Source organism: Penaeus japonicus, unplaced genomic scaffold (assembly GCF_977035675.1).
Source record: "Penaeus japonicus unplaced genomic scaffold, GWHDUDI00000001_assembly GWHDUDI00000011, whole genome shotgun sequence".
Taxonomy (NCBI): domain Eukaryota; kingdom Metazoa; phylum Arthropoda; class Malacostraca; order Decapoda; family Penaeidae; genus Penaeus; species Penaeus japonicus.
Genome location: NW_028234413.1, coordinates 37919929 through 37927428, shown reverse-complemented (window position 1 = coordinate 37927428; position 7500 = coordinate 37919929). Strand labels below are relative to the sequence as shown.

Below are 7500 nucleotides of genomic sequence, written 5' to 3'. Positions count from 1 at the left end.
TATTTCTCTTCTCCTTCTCTCTTCTCTCTACCTCTCTCAGTCTCTCTCTCCTCTTCTCTCTCCTTCTAATGTCAGTACTATACTGCTATTTATAGTATGAAGAACTATAATTATATATTTAATATTATTATATTATATATTATAGAATTTAGTTGGTATATATATAAAGTTAAATACCATCTCTCTCTCTCTTCCCTTATCTATCGTATCTATCTAGTTTTTATCTCTGCATCTCACTGCTTGACTGAGTTATCATGTGGACTGATATATCTCTGAATATAGATAATTGTCTAGACGTTTCTCTTTTTATTTCTACAAGAAAATTATTTACATCTAAAATCTTCTCCACATCCCAATGGATCTTCAGCCATAAATCATTCATAAAATTAATGATAATAGTATAAATAAAAGATTAGAAATCGTTCTTTCATATTTAGTAATGATGAGTTTTATAAGATAAAAAAATAGATAAATAAAAAAACACACGTCAAATGTTTTCACTATCAATTTTATGAATGTATTGATGTGTTATTTATGTATTTCACTATGGCGTAATTATCATTCCTATCTGATCAATAAGACTGTATTAGTTAAATTAATGGCAAGTAAAAATATATAAGTTCGATGTTGGTTTTTCCTATTCTTTATCGACTCCTTGATTCTGGTTGTAAATTGTGCGCCTAACTGTACGTTGCAAGTTTTGATAACGTGTAATGAATGGCCTGGAGATATTGGTGGATAACAATGATAAATGATAATGGATGATTCATAATTAACAACGCGCGCTGGAATAAACGATAAATAACAATGATGATGATAATGACAAGATAGTGTTAATAAAGATGATGGTAATAATGATGACATTGATAATAATGATAATAATAATAATAAATATAATATATATAATGATAATAATAACTATACTGATAACAATGATAATGATAAGGATAACAATAACAATGATAATGATAAGGATAACAATAACAATGATAATGATGATAACAAAGTGATAATGATAAAGAATATATTGATAATAATAGTAATCATAGTAATCATCATTATGGTGATAATTATAATATCAATAATAACGATGAAAACAATAATAATGATGATAATCATAAAAATGTCTTATAGTTAATGATGCATATGATACTAATGATCACAAGCAATAAGGATGATAACAGATATGATAACCGTAGGATAAATATATAACAACATTAGAATGTGCATTTATTAAGAAGGTAATAGCTGCCGCGATAACATACTTTTGTAATATCAAAATTCTGATGTCTTACATTTAAATGCGTGTGACAAGGACCTTTTCCATAAAGTTACATTTTTTCCAAAAAACTATTAACTGAAATGTGAAGTGTTCGAGATTAACAAAAAAAATAGTTGATTGTCTTTGTTATGGCTAGAGACATTCGTGTTGAAGTTGATGCGTAGAAGAACACATTTACATATTGTGAATGTGTGTATTATGCATATTCTATAATACATTATATATAAATGTATATAATGTGCACGTATATGTATATATATATATTATATATATTATATAATATTATGTGCTATATTAAATATATATATTATGGGTGTGTGTGTGGTGTGTGTGTGTGAGTGTTGTGTGTGTGTGTGTGTGTGTTGATATGTTGTGCTGTGTGTGTTGTGAGGGTTTGTTTAATATAATACACACTATATTATACCATTCATATGTACACACAACACATTATACTGTATATATATAAATATATATATATATATCTGTCTATATTTAATTATATATCTTATTAATATATATACATCAATTACAAGATTTAAAAGTAATGTTGCGTTTGTGTGTTCCATTGCACAACCATTTTTACTAAGCTATCCACATAAATTTACGGGTTCAACCATATCCGAAATACTTAACCCCTTAAGATATGGTAATATAAAAAGGTCATAGGATGATATTCGCATATACCCCAGTGCTAGAATGATCGCTCACTCGTTCCTACAGGAAAAAATATTAACAATACAAACAATAACACCTCATAGACTTTTCATCTTTCACGGCATTGCATACCTTGCTAAAGAGAAAGGCAAAATATGCCGAACGAAGACCAGCTCCCCCCCCCCTCGTGCCCTTCTACAAGTTAACAAGATATATATATTTTATATATATATATATATATATATTATATATATATACATACATATATACATAAAAATATATACAAACAGACTGATAGACCGACAGGGCAATAAAAAAAAAAAAAAAAAAAAAAAAAAAAAAAAAAAAAGAAATACAAACAGGCATTCACAACAAACAACATCCGCATCCCAAAACCATCAGAGACATTTAACCACCCAGGCACTTAAATAGGCAATCCAGCTCTAGGTCGCGCATGTTGCAGGGAAAAAACGCAACTTTAACGCCAGCCTCCGCCGCCTCGCGTTGAAATAAAAATTACCTCCCAACGCCGCTGATGAATCCGGCCGTTTCCTTTTGTTAATGGCGACACGGAGGAGGAAACACGGAGTGACGATCCCGGATAATGAGGAAGCGGCGGGAGGCGGCGGGAGGCGGCTCTTTTTGTCCCGGATTCCCAGGGGGTTGGACGGCTGACAGAGGGTTTTAAATCACGACGGAGGGGAGGGGGAGGGGGGGGGGGGGTGGTGAGGGGGGGGGGGGGGGGGGCAGCATGGGCAGGGGGTGGGGGAGATTGGAGGGGGGGGGTGGGGGGGGGGTGGGGGGGGGGGGGTGAGGTGGAGGGGGGGGGGGGGGGGGAGGGGGGGGGGGGGGGGGGGGGGGGGGGTGGGGGGGGGGGGGGGGGTGGTGGGGAGGGGGGGGGGGGGGGGGTGGTGGGGGGGTGGGGGGGGGTGGGTGGGGGGGGTGGGGGGTGGGGAGTTGAGGGGGGTGGGGGGGGGGTTGGGGGGTTGTTATTGAGATTCTGGGGGGTGGGGGGGGTGGGGGGGGGGGGTGGGGGGGAGGGGGGGGGGGGGGGGGGGGGGGGGGGGGGGGGGGGGGTGGTGGGGGGGGAGGGTCGGGGGGGTTTATGGGTGGGGGGGGGGATGGGGGGTGGGGGGGTGGTGTGGGGGGGTGATGGGGAGGGGGGGGGGGGGGTGGTGGGGGGGAGGGGGGGGGGGGTAGATGGTGGGGGAGGAGGGGGGGCAGGGGGCCGGGGGGGGGGGGGGGGGGGGGGGGGGGGTGGGGGGGTGGTGGGGGGTGGTGGGGGGGGGGTGGGGGGGGGGGGGGGGTGGGGGGGGGTGGGGGGGGGGGGGGGGGGATGGGGGGTGGGGTGGGGGGGGGGAGTGGGGGTGGGAGGGGGGGGGGGGGGGGGGGGGGTGGGGGGGGGGGGGGGAGGGGGGGGGTGGTGGTGGGGGGTGGGGGGGGGGGAGGGGGGGGAGGGGAGGGGGATTTTTTGTTTGTTTGTTGTTTTTTTGTTTTTCATTTTTTTTTTGTTTTGTTTTCCATTGTTTGTTTGGTTTTTTGATTTTTTGGGGGGAGGGGGGGGGGGGGGGGGGGAGGGGGGGGGGGGAGCTGGGCGGGGGGGGGGGGGGGGGGGGAGGGGGGGGGGGGGGGGGGGGGGGGGGGGGGGGGGGGGGGGGGGGTGGGGTGGGGGGGGGGGGGGGGTGTGGCGGGGGACGGGGGAGGGGGTGGGGGGGGTGGGGGGTGGGGGGGTGGGGGGGGGGGTGGGGGGTGGTGGCGGAGGGGAGGAGGGGGACTGGGGTGGAGGGATGGGGGGGAAAAGGAAGAAGAGGAAAGTTGGGCAAGAACAGGCTTGTCGTCGCTTCGGATTTTTGCACCTGCGACTGACGAGGGGTGAGAGAGGAGCGATTCGGCCGGCTTATGGAAAAGAGGATTCTGAGAGCGGCGGAGCACGTTTTCTTTTCGTGACGCCGGAAGGGGGGAGGGGGAGCTTGTTTTTGGGGGGGGGTTTAATGTTTGATTATATTATTTTCTTCTCTCTCTCTCTCTCTCTCTCTCCTCTCTCTCTTTTCTCTTCTCTCTATCTCTAATCTCTCTCTCTCTCTCTTCTCTCTCTCTCTCTCTCTCTCTCTCTCTCTCTCTCTCTCTCTCTCTCTCTCTCTCTCTCTCTCTCTCTCTCTCTCTCTCTCACTCTCTCTATCTATCTACCCATCTCTTTCTCTCTCTCTCTTTCTCTCTCTCACTCTCTCTCTCTCTCTCTCTGTTTCTCTCTATCTACCCATTTCTCTCTCTCTCTTCTTTTATTTTTTTTTCTCTCTCTGTCTCTCTCTCTCTCTCTCTCTCTCTATCTATCTATCTATCTATCTATCTATGTCTGTCTATCTATCTATTTCTCTCTATCTATCTACCCATCTCTCTCTCTCACTCTCTCTCTCTTTCTTTCTATCTATCTATCCTTCTATCTATCTATTCATCTCTCTCGTCTCTTTATCATGTGATGATATATCTATATAAATTTCTCGTTTCTTCTTTTTATTTCTACAAGAAAATTATTTTTATCTAAAATCTTCTCCACATCCCAATGGATCTTCAGTCATATAACATTCATAAAATTAATGATAATAGTATAAAATATAAATAGGGGAGAGAGAATTAAGAAAGAAAAGAAAGAAATCGATCGGTTCTTTCATATTTAGAATGACATGAATGTGAGGTTAGATCATTAACTCATTTTTAATTATATATTTTATAAGATTTAAAAAAATAGATAAATAAAAAAAACACACGTCAAATGTTTTCACTATCAATTTTATGAATGTATTGATGTGTTATTCATGTATTGATTAGCTGATTCATTATTACACCATGGCGTAATTATCATTCCATTCATAAGATGTTTAATTAATTCAAGTAAAATTTATACTATTTTTTCCTATTCTTTATCGACCTTAATTGTGTAATTGTCTATGTACTTGCAAGTTTGATAACGTGTAGTGAATGGATATTGTGATAACAATGATAATGATGATTATAATAACAACGACGATAACACAATAACAATGATGATGATAATAATGACAAGATAGTCTTAATAAAGATGACTGCAATAATGATGACATTGATAATAATATCAATAATAATAAATATAATATATATAATGATAATAATAACTATACTGATAATAATGATAATGATAAGGATAACAATAACAAAGATAATAATGATAACAAAGTGATAATGATAAAGAATATATTGATAATAATAGTAATCATAGTAATCATCATTATGGTGATAATTATAATATCAATAATAACGATGAAAACAATAATAATGATGATAATCATAAAAAGATTATAGTAATGATAATGATAATAATGATCACAGCAATAAGGATGATAACAATGATAACAGTAAGGATAATAATAACAACATTAATGACAAGGAGTATAGCTGCCACATAACATATTTTTATATCAAATTCTGATCTTCCATTTAAATGCCATGCTGACAAGAACGTATTTCATAAAGTTACATTTTTTCCCAAAAAAAGTGTTCGAGATTAACAAAAAAAATAGTTGATTGTCTTTGTTATGGCTAGAGACATTCGTGTTGATTTTCATATACACACATATACATATGTGAATGTGTGTATATGCATATCTATATATATATATGTATATATGTGCATTCATATGTATGTATATATATATATATATATATATATATATATATATATATATATATATATATATGTATATATGTGTGTGTGTGTGTGTATGTGTGTGTGTGTGTGTGTGTTATGTGTTTGTGTACATATATACACATATATTTACCATATATATGTACACACACACACACACACACACACACACACACACACACATATATATATATATATATATATATATATATATATATATATATATATATATATATATATATACACACATTCACACAGATATATGTGCGTGTGTGTTCATGCACACATTTTACTAAGCCTAATCCACATAAATTTAGTCAACATAAAAACTTAACCACTTAAGATATGGTAATAATCAAGTCTTAGGATGATATTCGCATATCACAGTCAGATATCACTCGTTCCTTCAGGAAAAAAAATTAACAATAAACAATAACACCTCATAGACTTCATCTTGCACGGATTGCATACATCTTAAAGAAGAAAGGAAATTGCAGAACGAAACCATCTCCCCCCCCCCTCGTGCCCTTCTACAAGTTAACAAGTGAATAACCGTTAACAAATGAATAACCTCCTTTTTTCTTTTCGAGTATCAGGATCCTCCGAGTTCGTTGTGTTTGTGTGTTTGTCTGTTTGTTTATGCTCTTCATTTCTTTATTTCTTTCGAAAAGTTAAGTCCTCCCTCGACGCCAAACGGATATGAAGTAAGCATTAAATGAGACAATTTTCAGTTATAATGATCCAATTGAAACTTTTGTCTACGAAGTTCAAGCGCCTCCTCCAGCAGGTTGCCAGTTGTTAAATAATACTCTTAGTTCTTCGAGGGTTTGGAGTTGGTAAGAAGATACAAGTCCTTCAAAGGCCTTGGGGAGAAGATAATAGGCAGAGTGTGATGGCGAAACACGATTTTTTTTTCCTCTCTCGCTCTCTTTCTCTCTATCTGTCTATCTATATGTATACACACACACACACACACACACACATATATATATGTATATATATAAATATATATATATATATATATACATATATATTTTTTTTTTTTTTTTTTTTTTTTTTTTTTTTTTTTTTCTATGTCTCTTTCTATTTCTCTTTATCTATCTATCTGGCTATCTATCTATCTTTCTATCTATCTATCTTTCAATTTATCTATCTATCTATAAAATATATACATATATATATATATACATATATATTACTCGATCTACCTATCTGTCTCTTTCTTTTTCTAATTCTCTCCTTTTCTCTCTCTCTCTCTCTCTCTCTCTCTCTCTCTCTCTCTCTCTCTCTCTCTCTCTCTCTCTCTCTCTCTCTCTCTCTCTCTCTCTCTCTCTCTCTCTCTCTGCCCGTCTCTCTCTCTCTCTCTCTCTCTCTCTCTCTCTCTCTCTCTCTCTCTCTCTCTCTCTCTCTCTCTCTCTCTCTCTCTCGTCTTTATTTTAAAAATATGCAATATGAATCTATTCCTATTTGAAGGCGAACTCCTGAAGACGGGAATATCAGAGGAAAAATGCAGAGAGGGTTTAGAAATGAAAAGGCATTCGTGTTTTCATTTGGGGAATGGGAATCCGTACTTGCTTTGATATTTGTTATACATGATGTTGCTTTCAGATATTTGCCTGAACTCACACACACACTATCTATCTACCTCTCTGTGTATGTATGTACACACACACACACACACACACACACACATATATATATATATATATATATATATATATATATATATATGTGTGTGTGTGTGTGTGTGTGTGTGTGTGTGTGTGTGTGTGTGTGTATGCATGTATTCAAGTACGGATGTATATACATGTGACATGTGGTGTATAAATATGTGCATACACTTTTTTTTTATAATGCTGACATCTAATTCAACTTTAATTTCACA

General features: G+C 38.7%; 1 pseudogene; it reads left to right on the top strand.

Moving 5' to 3' along the window:
* The first annotated feature begins 2687 nt into the window (after positions 1–2687).
* LOC147471024 (uncharacterized) overlaps positions 2688–7500 on the top strand; it is a 19013-nt pseudogene continuing 14200 nt past the window's right edge.